Source organism: Haemorhous mexicanus, chromosome Z (assembly GCF_027477595.1).
Source record: "Haemorhous mexicanus isolate bHaeMex1 chromosome Z, bHaeMex1.pri, whole genome shotgun sequence".
In the NCBI taxonomy this organism is placed as follows: Eukaryota; Metazoa; Chordata; class Aves; order Passeriformes; family Fringillidae; genus Haemorhous; species Haemorhous mexicanus.
In genome coordinates, this window is record NC_082381.1 from 56935473 (window position 1) to 56948988 (window position 13516).

Here is a 13516-nt window from a genome sequence, read left to right on the forward strand (position 1 = left end):
TCCTGAACTTCCCTTCTTTTCCCTGAACTTCCCTTCCCTGAACTTCCCAGGACTTCCCAGAACTTCCCTTCCCAGAACTTCATTTCCTTCCTCCTTCTCCTTCTCCTTCTCCTTCTCCTTCTCCTTCTCCTTCTCCTTCTCCTTCTCCTTCTCCTCCTCCTCCTCCTTCTCTTTTTCCTTTTCCTTCTCCTTCTCCTTCTCCTCCTCCTTCTCCTTTTCCTCCTCCTTCTCCTCCTCCTTCTCCTTTTCCTCCTCCTCCTCCTTCTCCTCTTATACATTTTTTTCTCTCCTTTTTTCTTCGTCCTTTTATCCCCTTTCTTTTCTTCCTTACTTTTCTTTTATCTCTCTTTTTTTTTTTCTCCCTCAAAATACTGCAAGAATATGCAGCTCCTTATTTCAGCAGGCAGGAAAAAGAGGGAAGAAGGGAGAAAAAAAGTTGAGCAACTTTGAGTGAAAGTCAACCTTTGTTGAGGCATGTGGTTATCCTCCCGTGTTATTAAATGTCATAGATGTGTTAATGTGGTTCTGCATGGAAGCCAAGCATAATTATAATATTTTAATCTGTCATAACACATCTATAATTGGCATGAATTCCCCTAAACCAATTTTTTTCCGAGCATAGGGTTTTCATACTCAGAGGAGAGATATTACCCCAGAAAGACTGCTTTTGGCAAGCTCTGAACTAACTGCTTGGGTAAGAGCCCTTTGAAGTACCCTGGGCCACTTGAAACTTGCTATCTGCTAGTTCGCTCCCTGCAAGTTGACAGTAGTCATACTGTGGAAGATTAAGTGCTACTAATTTAATAAAGCCACTCCTGCGCTGATGTTGATATACCAACAATGAGCAAGGGGTGGTAAGAAGAGAGAAGGATAAAAGGTACATTATTTTGCCTGAAGTGATACTGGTGAAAAAAAAAAAACCTCCTTCTATTGATCTTATGTGAGGTACAGTTATTTTTAAGTCACCTGACTCATGCTTATCCAATCCTTACCCATATTCATCAGAGACAGTATAATGAACAGATATTGATTAACTGGGGTAGCTGGAGATATTTCCCAACAGTGCTAGTTCACATTGATAGGTCTCCAATGGGAATACATGGAAGTGCAGCCCTGAACATAACTTTCTGTGTTCTAGGTCCTTCAATTGATTTTATTTGAAGAAAAAATATACAGTGGCTCTCCCGTGACCTTTAGCTGAAACCTCTCTGTAAAGAACACAAAATGACAGCCAGACAAAATAAGAACTGCTGCTTACAGTCCTGTCTGTCATGGCAGAGCCATGGTACTGCATGTGTGCTGTGGTTTCCATAGGATCCCAATACATGGAATAGCCCTGAATTCAGGTGGCATCTTCCAGTCATTAGCAAAAATAATAAAAATCATATTGTAGCCTTTATGTTGCTCTAGTGCTTCAGCTAGATTTCTATTCTGTCAGCAATTCTCTGCTGATCCTCCCACAACAACCAACACAGAGTTCAGCAAAATATCCTGTGAATGCAATGCCATTGAACTGGTCATGCATCCCAGTGTGGAATAAGTCCCAAATACTGGCTTCCCAAGAAGTTTAAGTAATCTCAGCGTAAAGCCGCATGGAACTCCTTGAATGCCCCTTTTGACATTTCCTGAACTGCTTTGTATTGCCTTCTCAAGGCAAGTTCTTGAGAACAGTGTGCTACTGATGTAGGGTCTAGATCACCATTTTCAGCTCAATTCCTAAACATTGTAGCAGTAGCTAGAGAAAATATCACCTACCAGAAAGTGTCAAAAGGAATGCTAGTAATAAGAAAAAAAGCCTAAAAGTAATTTACAAAGAAGACCAAAACTGGCAAGCCCAAAACGCACATTTTAGAAACCTTAGGAACTTGCCAGAAGTCAAACTTATTCAAGCTTTGCAAAATTAAAGCAAATAGCAAAATCCATTTTCAGTGGATAAATGAAATGAGACCAAGCAACAAGATGAAGATTCTTTCTGATGAAGTGTAGAGGCTTTCTTGATCAAATGTGATTCCAGAATTTATCAGAGAAGTCATTTTCATGAGAGTCTGGACAGCACAAGGACTACTTCCCCAAACTCTGTTAGAGCACTGCATATAGTTCAGTTGCTCATGGACAAAAAAGAAAAATTCAAAGAGAGTCTACATGTGCTTGAAGAGAACAAAATAAGCACTTTTATAATGGTAACTTAAGAGAACTTGCTTTCCATTTCCATATAAATTTGAGCTGAAAGAGAGGAATGGTTGCACTGTAGAAACATGTTACAACGGAGCAGGGTGTAAACACTAGTGAAAGAACTATATATGCTAACAAATAAGAACAAATAGTTATATATAATGCTATGCTGGAAAATGGAAACAAGTGCTGGAGCACAGACATTCTGGACCAGCACTCTAATATCAGCAGAAGAGGCCAAAATAAGAACTAGCTAGATGATAAAGAATCAGTTTATGAGGAGATTTAAAACATGGTTATCTGCAAAAGCAGGGCTTGGACTTCCTTTCCTTCTTATTTTATCTATACCCAGTGGTGTTTAACTAAGTAACCAGACTGTTTCGAGGATAAGTTCAAGGCCCTTTGGTATTCCCATCTGTACCACAGTGCACACTAAATGCATACATCTTGCCAACTCATTTTCTCATGTCTAAAAGAAATATCTACACTTTTACCATATCTGACGATAATTTCTGCTCCTTATCAGTACTTTCTCGGGTCAGTAAAAGTATCCTTGATATACGAGATCTTTTTCTTCTTCTTTGCAAGATGGTATTTTATGCAGCTCTCTCTCTTTCCCATCTTTACCCTTTTTAATAATACATTTTAAGATCACTGAAAGTTTTCTTGGTTAGAAATTTGATTTAATTTGTTCCATATGTTTTAATTCTCTGTAGCAAAATTATTGCAGAATTTTGCTGCACCATAGTTTTGTGAAATTTTAGAATTAAGATATGTAAGGCAAAGGACTTCCGCATAGACTGTACTCCTCTAGAAGCCCGGTCCTCAGTGTTTCACAGGAGCTGTCTTGCACTGGAATATACTTTAGATATAAAATACTAAAATACTGTCTCATTGGGGATGAATAATACTAACAACATACCTTTCCCAATGATTTGGAAAAGATGGTGAAAGGCATCAAATCAGACATTCGATATTGCAGCTTGTCTGATCCATCTTCCTTGACTTGAGAAAAGACAAAGTTTAAAATTTGTATTTTCAAAAAAAACCATTTTCTAGCTGCTCTGTTATTTTGCATGATATAAAACATTACAGTTGCTGTATAAAATTTTCCATCCTGTTTCCATGGCCTCTGGCGTCCATTCACATAACTTTACACTCACTGAGCTCCATTTTGGCTTGGGTGTGTTCAACCCAGCCTGGTGAAGAAAGGCTCTAATCAGTTTGACATGCCTGGAGCTGGTAGGAAACTGTACTTGGTATCCTAGCCCTGGTCTTGTAATTCAGATCAAAATAACAATGGCCAAACCCTTAATGTGCTACAGCAGTCAATGTCCACTGATTCCAGTGATAAAAGTTACATTAATGAAATGCAAACTGCAACTGGAGAATTTCATTATGGTATATATGCACTGCATATTGGTTTACAAGAATTCAGTCCAAGAAGTGTACAGTGGTTCAAGTTTCTCTACAAATCCACTTTATTCTGAAAACTTTATGTTTTCCTAAAGCTGGCCACAGCCCAGAGAAAGCTTCACAATTATTTTTTTTTTCTTCTTGCGATGCCTAAGACCCCAAAGCAGACATTTCTAAAAGACGGTAAATTGCAAAAGTGCAGATGAACCTATTGTTACACTACTGCAAGCTCCAAGAGCTAAGTCATACAGAAAAGTCAGAGAAAGCTGCTAAGTCACAAAAAGGGTGTCAGGGATACCAATTTTATGAACATATTTGAAATGAATAAGCTATAGCAAGAATTTGCATGATTAAAAATGCCAGATCACAAGAAAACAGTGTCAACAAGCACAAGAGAGATTCATGAACTCTGGATCGGTAAAAGAATTAATTCACTGAGATGAAAGGGTCAACTATAGCTAATAAAACAAAAACAATGCATGACTTAAGAGCTTACAAAATACATTCATAGATCATGTTAAGACAAGTTCTCAGGAGGAATTTTTGTACACACTGAACTCCTGTATTCTAGAATGGCTCTTTCTGTAAAACATAAAATGAGAAAACTTTTCATCTCAATTCAAAGTAACACATCAGTGCTGGCTTGTGAAACAGCTTTAGTCTAGCACTAAGTAATCACAATCCAAATATAATAAGCTTCAGACCTTCTAGAAGAAAGTTATTGGAGGAGAAAAAAAGATCATATTCAGTTGAATTTTAAATCAGGAGATCGTTTAGAAAAAATATCCAACAAGACCATAATGTGAAAATTTCTAGATATTGCATAGATATTATTTTAAGCTACCATAACTTTCAAAAGTAGGAGAAACTGAGAACATGAAGGCCTGAAAAAGAAGACTGCTTTTTTATTTCTAACCTAGTTTCATAAGGAAATGAGTTACGCCATCTGACTGCATGCATCTGGATTTGCCTGAGTGCATTTCTTCTCCCCAGTAATTTTAATGGATACACTTATTTCTACCAAATTCAGTAAAAAGCTGGAAACTCCAGGATGGTAGGTGTGAGTAGTAAAGGACTGGACAAGAAAGAGAATTTTACCCTGGAATCGCTACTGGGAGGGGAACAACCTTCCTTTATGCTACTCTCCAATACAGGACTTACACATTGGAGAAAATAGACTTTGAGTTAATTCTCACAGAGCTATTTGCCTGATAGAAACCATACCTCAAATGACTTTGGCAATAAAAATTATTTTCCTGTGTTGTTTTGTTTTGTTTGGGGTTTGTTTTGGGGGTTTTTGTTTATTTGTTTGTTTGTTTGTGTTTTTGTCAGTTAATTGGTTGGTTGTTTTGGTTTTGTTTTGGTGTTAGGGTTCAGCCCTCCTCTTCTGAGGAGTGGTGTGGTGAAGCTACTTGCTCAGTTGTTGTTAGGGCTTTGGCAGCCATCCACAGATCCAGAAAGCCTGGGAAGCTCTGGGCACCATCATTTCAGCACAGTGGACATCTGGGGCCAGCCACATCAGAGTCATTCAATTGTTTCCCACCTTTCTGAAGAAGGAATTGATAGCTCCTTAGGTTATTGTGGCTGGCTATTGAAAATGTTTTGATCCCTGCTTATCATCCAAAAGCAGAGGACAGCACTCACACCCAAGACCCACTGCCATGAGCTGGGGCAAGCGGGGGGCAGAGGAACAAGGGACACCTGCCTTTTCTACCACCACCTCCCTCCAAATCTCACAGCTTTGGTAGGTAGGTCTGAGCCACCAAACCCAGCTCAGCTGAGCTCTGGTGGAGTAGCATGTTGCCAGCCACCAAGCCTGACCCTTTCAAGGTTTTCCAACTGCTAGCTCACCCAGCCCAGCATTCTGCTACAGCCTCTGGCTGACAGGCTGCCATCAGGGAAGACTGGCAGTTTCCCAACATTGGCTGACAGCAATTGCTGCTAATGCTCCCCCAGAGGTTTTGTTGTTATTGGGTTGGGTTTCTTTTCTACTCATTATTGAGTCCATTATTGACACTGCTAGCTGTTACTGAATCTATATGGCCACGGTTTTGCATGGAGAGCAGATCCCATGAAGGAGTTTAAACCAACAACCTGAAAACCAACAAAATGCAGGTCCAGCTTCCTTGTCACTGCTACATGCCATTATAGCATCAGGCAACTTGTTTACTGTTGCATCCCTATGCAAGCCACATAGTCTCAGAAATTATTTGAAGTATCACGGCTTGTATATGCTAAGTCATTAAAGCCCAATATATTTTAATCTATAATTGTGCAAGATTTATTTAATTTAGGTGTTTTTAATTTATAGTTCTATTGGAATTGTAATGTATTTTCAGCTTCCCATATGAAGATTTGTCAATTTTTACTGCATCCTTTAACTGTGTTCTTCCAGTCCAAGTGCCAGCAATTTTCCAAAGCAGGTGGTGGAGAAAAAAATTGTTTTCAACTTTTACTTGAATTACTTGATAAAATAGCACATTCTTTTACTGATGGGTGTATGCTCCATACGTGGCATTACTGAGGCTGGCCCATTGAACCATGAATGCAGTAACTGTTGTATCAACTGTACTATTCTTCAAAAAGAAGGTTTTTTGTTGTTTTTTCCAACCCAGATTTGCTGCAGCAGCTCAGCCCTCTCTCAATCCTGATTATGCCCCTAATCTCTCTCTTGGCTGCTCTTTGCTGTAGCTCTGTCCCTGTTCCCCTTCTCCCAAGCTCACTGTCAGCAGGAACCTGGGCAGGAATGCAGTAGAGTGACATTTCAGCTTTCCTTGCAGTATACCCACCTCTGGTGTCCTTGACCAGCTGTGTCTCATCAACCTTCCTGTGTGCTGCCCCTTGTGTGTTAGCCTCTCTCTGGCTCTCAGGGATTGGCTTCCCAACAAGCATGGTATTGCCCTGCCCTTTCCTTTTGAAGTAGGCAGGGTTCAGGGAGGTCTGGATCCTGGCCCTGATCCCATCCCTACAGGCAGAAGGATGGCACAGTCCCAGGTTAAACCTCTTGGGAGGTTTGTTAGTGTGCTTAGTGCCAGCAGGACAGTGAGGCTCAAGTTTGGTCTGCTGTGGTGCAGGAACCTCATTATAAGGCTATCAGAACAAAAAATGCCAGCACAAACAAAATAAGACAAAACATAAAATTAAAATCTGACAATGACCACCATGGGAGCAATGTGATATTAAATGTTATAATGCAGCCTCTGTGTGAAGGAATGACTCTGAGGGACTTACTGGCTCAGCAGCTTCGCTGTGTGTATCCAGGAGTTCAGAAAGTAATGGAGTGAACATCCTTTTCTCATAACTTTTAATAAGACAGCTCATCAGCTGCGTTCACTGCATCCAGAGCAGGAAACTTGACAAGGTGCTTTGTACCAGGAAAGCACATCCAGTAAGCTCAGTGTCAGGTCCCAGTAAAGGCAGCTGTGAAGTATTATACAGATTTACCTTCTGTGTAGTTAAGAGGGCAAGCTGGGAATTCCAGGGGACAGAAAAAGCCACCCCAACTGAATAGCTGTCAAAGTGATAATCCTTTTAAGAGAGTATGTTTGCTGTGTGCTGCTTATTTATACAGAGCCTGTGAGCCTGGTGAAACTTTTCAGTCCTCATGAATTCAAAGAGATAAAGTTTCCATTAACACAAATGAGGATGTTATATACCAAGATCCTGGGGCTCTGAGAGTAGAATATTCCTTTGAATCACTATAAATGTTGGAATCTTAAAAAAAAGGGCTTTTTTTTTTTTTTTTTTTTTTTTTTTTTTTACTTTAATAAACCATTTAAATTAAAGACAATCACAAAACACACAGATCCTGGGCTAATTTTGTTGTTTTTCTTGAGTCTTATTTTTGTCAATCAGCATTACTGAGAACTTGGACATGGATTCTGCAACTGAGAAACTACGTCAGTATGGATGTGCTCTTGACACTGACTCCTGGAGATGAAGAACTTCTCTTGTCTGTGCCCATTGCTGTAGATCTCCATTTTGACTGAAACCCACAGTTACTATTCTAATATTAAAAACCCAGAACAATGTGCCCCCTGTGATGAAATCAGTAGAGAGTATGTACATCTCCACATGTGCCTCAGAGGGATGAAATAAGACAAAATTTGGCCGGGTAGCTGCTCACTGCTAGTGACAGTATTGCATGGACTGGCAACCCTGAGAGTGAAGGTTACCACTGCCCAGAAGGTAACCAGATTTGTCACACCAAACTGATGCATTTTAATACCTGGTCAGTGAGCATCAAGACTTCCCTGGCAGGGGCAGAAAAGCCTTAAGCAAATTTTCTGTTCCAGTCCTCATGTCCATTCTGTAAAGGCCTCTATGCCACTGGTCCTTTAACTTCCTCAGGTTATGTATTTAATTTAAACAGGCACTTAACCCGTTTCAAGATTTTAAAAACTTTTAAAATGAGAATTTCCTAGCTATTTCATTCTAACAAAGTGGGATGGGAGTAGTTAACATGGCCATTTGTCCATTCACAAACAAGCTATTTGTCTCCAAAATGCAATTGCTTTCTTTTACCTTTTAGGAAATAACACTGCTGAAGCATCTCTGATGTAGGTGGGAGGTTGCCTCCAAAAAAATGGCTGAGGCATGGGCCTATTAACCTGACCATGCTGCACTAATGATTTCACTAATGCTTTACCTTCACATGATTGAACAGGGTTTCCCTCAGATGACTGGACAAATGAGAACAGATGATCAGCCTTTCATAAAAGTGAAATATCTTATAGCTGCACCCCTGTCGGTCTCGTGTTATGGGTGAATCTGCATGCAGAGGGGTGAGCAGGAAGAGAAAGGGAGTTGATTGTAAAACAGCTCCATAATTACCACATAGATGAAGCTATGCATCAGTGAGAAACTTGTTTTAAAATATGTACATTGCCATAGGCATGACTGCCAAAGTCTGTTTTCACTTACTCTGATAGAAACCTGGAAAAATCCTATTTTCAGTTAAGTGTCTTCAATTTGTACAAGTAAAAGTGAGAGCTGCCTCTGTCCCTTCAGAGAAAAAAAAAAAAAAAAAAAAAAAAAAAAAGAGGGTGAGAGAACCAAATGCAGCATAGCCAGACAAAGGACATGAATGCTTTTGCCCAAGTCCTTACACTAATCGTATTTCCTAGTGAGATAGCTTCTCTTACACATTGCAAAATACTCTATAAAGACTTTTTTCAGCTTCTAAGGAAAATGTGGGTGGTGTTTTCAGAGTCCAGTCTTTATTATTTTTTAATATTCATCTGAATTATTATTTTGCTATTACCAGCTAAAGTAATAGCAGTGCTAACAAAACAAGAAACAATAAATCTTTGTCAAGTGCTCTTGGTGTGGGGTGAATAACCAGTGCTGATGCTGATTCCTTAAGAAAACTCATTTCTTGTAACATAAGCTCTGCTGAAGATGGTCATGTCAACTGATTAGACTTTTTACTTGGCCATATTGATTCTGTTCTACACCAATGCAGCCCATAATGCTGGCTAATGTTATTGACGAGCCATCAGTCCTGCAGAGACGTGTGGGGCATGCAGCTTTCTCCGAACCACAAAAACCTATCCATGAACAATGATGGAGAGGAAGAGGAAGATGCAAGCAAAGCACTCAGGCTGGCTTCATTCAGCCTGTAATACATTAATGAAAGACATACACTCTGTTGGAAGAGACAGATGTGGCTCTCCAGAAGCCATTTATTTATAAAATAATTATGAATGCATGGTCAAGCCATGGATTTTCATTACAGTGTGCAAGTCTAACACTCCTTCTTTGTCCACATTGTGCTCTAAACAAAATATAAAAGGAGAGTGATAGCAGCAGAGGCCTAAGAGAGATTACTTTCTTTCCCTTTACTACCATTTTTTAAACATTGAGGTCAGGGGATACCTGGCTTTGTCAAAGTAATGCAAAGCTGTTTCTGGAAGGCACACTTCCATTGCAACCAGAGAGGCGGCCCCTGCAGAAGTGCAGTAGAAGGCAGCATCCAGCTCCCTAAATGCTGGAACTTGTTTGAACAATGCAAGATCATTGATACCAGCTGCTGCATGGAGAGGAGTGAGTTTGATCTTGAGGACTGCTGAGCGCAAGGCCTAACCACTTAAATCTCCATTTCATTTCCTTTTTGTTTCCTTTTCTATTCTTTCTTTTATGCTCTGCCTATTTGAAAGCCCAGGGTAGGGGCTTTGAAAGTTAGTCTCCCTTTTTCTGTCTCAAAATGAGAAAAGCAGAATAGAGTTATGACCTAGTCATTCAATGAGTTCTGTTTCTTGAAGAGGAGGAAGACTGTGAAACTGGTAAAGAAGGCAATTATTGTACCACACCATTCACTTCCTGGCATAATAGTTCCATTGTAAGCTGTACTATAGTAATAGGGAGATAGGTAAACATTAAGAACTTAGAGTAAGAGTTTGCTCTGTGTGCCTTTCTAGGGAGAAACCATAGGATCAAACCATAGAAAGCATATGAGAAGAGGCTCTTCCGCTCAAAATTTTGGTGTAAATTCAAGTAATCTTCAAAATCTTCAATTTGCTTTTCAATTTATCTGTACTGTACAGGTTGTTTGAAAAGACCCATTTTCTTCTTTACGCTGTTTGGATTTTAAAGTACAAATATTACAGAGTTTACATCCTGTCTATGGAAAACCATGCCACTTAGCATGCTCCTGTAAGTTAGTGAAACAACTTGTCAAATACACTGATAGCCCTTCCGATGTTTATCAGTTGTTAGCACCACTGATTCCAGGACAGGGAGCTGTATGTTTGCAAGACAGGAAAAGTGCTATGTAAGAGTATAGATACCAGTATTATTACTGGCAATCTACCGAGCAAGTGACAGAACAGTTCAGGCAAAATGTGATGACATGCTGCACATGTCATACATGTGTCAAAGGTAATGCCTGCAACAGAAAATTAACAATAGGAACAAACAAAGCAGAGGAGCTGAAGTAACCAACTCCTCTTGAAAGAAAAAAAGAAAAAAAAAAAGCTGGCAATTATTCTTGAGTGAAAAGACAAAAACTACATTGGCTGTGGGGTTACATCAGAAACATGATCGTCCACTCAATAAAAGCCTTGCTTACAGTGTAAATGAGAGACAAGGCTGGGAAGGTGGGTCAGTAATGCTAAAACACTTGAAGAAATTTTTATTTTCTTTTTTTTTGCAAAGTTCAAAACATGGATGAATTTTGCAGAGCGCAGCTGTGGTGATCTATATATATTATTACAAACAAGATAATAGTGTTCATAAGCAGAGATGAAAGTGAACAGGAGCTGGCAAAATAAATGTTAGCTGAAACTGAATCCCACTAACCTCTTGTGGAACATTTGTGATATTAACCCCATGCACACCCACAGCAGAACATTCACAGGGGGAGGCTGAGCACAAAGCTTGGTGATGTTTAATTTTAATTTAACACAGCTTATCCAAGAGAGACCATGCTGCTCTGTGGCATGGCTATAAGGCTGTTGTAGAGGATGTGAGTGCATGTGTGAGGCTACATGCATGTGCAGTTGCAACCAAAACAAGGTGTCAAAGCAAAATGATCTGGTTTTATGCTTATGATAAAACAAATGGTTACACTTTGTGTCACATCATGTCAGTGTAAATCCATTGAAAATTTGTTTCATAGCACTGAGTATGTTCTGTAGTCAGAGGTCAGAATTTGTGTATTTCTCAGGCTTTTTTACATGGCCTTTTCTTTTTATCTGTTACCAAGGTCTTCCTTTTGAACATTATATTTCCCAGGACATTAAAAATTGGTTTAAGCAATTTTTTAAATAATAATAATCATAAAAAACCATAATGACAAAAAAAAAAAAAAAAAAAAAAAAAAGCTGAAGAAAATCTTGAAGACAAACCAAACACCAAAACCCAAAAAGATTTAAAGAAAAAAATCCTAATCCTCAATCAAATGTTACTATATTCAGGATTTTATATTGTTTCTATTTGACTGGTTGAGAGTTGTAGCTCCCTATACATTAGCAGATGGAATTGACCTCAGTATGCTGTTGTCTTCTAGGACACTAACAGTAGCCAGAATCAACACATTCAGTCGTGATCTTTGGTTCACAGCTAATATGAGTGAAATCTTGACCCTACTGAAGCCATTGGAAACACACTGGCACTAGAATTTCACTGTATAACTGTCAAATATTCTGACTGAAGCATATTCCCTATTAATTTAACCAATCCTAGGCATCACTGAAGCCTAATTTCTTGTGAATCTCTGAGGTAATTAAATTACTCTCTTTTGACTCTCACGAGTATTTCCCCTGGAAGCTCAGGAGATTAAAATGTAGCCTATTCTTATGCAAACGGAAGTAGATCCAGCACACAGGTTTTTTAATTTCTTCAGCTGCCCTTTACAGTTCCCCTTTGTGACAAACTGGTGATTTTTGACATGAGAGAGCTCAGAAATAAAGTGTTAGTAGACACCATTTGCTGAAAATTGTCTTACATGCAGAGTTTGAACAAGTTTTCTTTCTTCAAGCATACATTTCTCCTTTCAGAAAGAAGGTAAATTGCAGCCTATTTCATATTTGACTATCAGCACTATATATATAATGTAAGGTCTACAATTCCTTCAGCCACAGATGCGAAAATCCAATTTACTAATTTGATCCTTGCAGGTAGAGTTGTAAACATGGGTTTCCATCTGAGTAATTACACTGAAGTCTGTGGTATTTCTCACTTCCTTCACTATCATACCTGTACTTCAGAAGAAGAGGACATTTCTACCTCTGTATGTGCTACAATGAGAACTGAAACTCTACATGTGTACTAAGTAGTCTATTCCTGAGAGTCACTTAAACTTTATTTGTTTTCAGCTGTGGGCCTGGTGCATCACAAACTTAGATCCATTGTCGCTCTGGAAGTCACATTCTATATAAACTTACTGTCTGTACATAAAATTAATAACCTGTCAAGCATTTTTCTTTTAATTCTTGTTCTAACTTCTCTTATAGGTTCCCCTGGGACTGAAGAGACCTCCAACTTTCTTCCTTTGTTCTGTGATTTGGGTAAACTGATAAATATTCCTTAGCCCAAGGAATATTTTTGGTGGTGGAAGAAAAGAAGCCATCCTAAGAGTAGTATTTTCTCTCTGGACTGGTGACTCAGAGACTTCCCATTATTTGTGTAAAACTCATATGATGCAAATATGCCAATAAATATAGTTCTCTCTCATTAGTTGCCCCTTCTGTTTGAGCTCCTCTTAGATCTGTATGCACCCAGTGAATAATCCTCAGCACAGTATATTGCAGCTCAGGAATTCCCCAGAAGTCCTATGCCAGCATGTTGTAGAGTATTACCTGAGTTACGATTCAGGCAGCTTCCACCTTCTGCCCTGTAACAGTGAGTCCGAAACAGCAAAGTCCTGTGATGATGCTATTCAGAAGAGCATCTTTAGCAAACTTTTTTTTTTGGAGGCAGGGGGGAATAGCACAAAAGAAGTCACAGGCTGAAAACAATAATCAAATATTCTCATTATATTGTAAGGGTATAGAGAGTTCGATTCCTAGCATGTGGCAATATAAGAAGAACTCCTAGGCACTCCCTACAGAACCTAAATCAAGGGTATTTTAATTTGTAGTCCCTGCTTCCTTTCCCACAATGAGACACAGGACAATAAGAGGGAACATATTTCTCTTGCAAGTTAACTCAACATGCAATATGAAGAAGATTATTCAAGCTTACTCAGTGCTAGCAATCCACAGTTTATTGATCTCACCCTATCACTGCTTACATTTTTTATTCTTTAATTTTCTTTCCTTATTTGCTCATTAGTTCAAGAGATGGAGGGAAGGGGGAGGGAGTGTTAGAAGATCTAATCATTTTTAAGTTGCATTGGAAGAAGAAAAATCAAATAGAGGCATTGTCAAATAGCAATCCCTGAGTAAGCGCTAACTGTCCAAACTTGTTCTAGATTATTTGTCCCAGC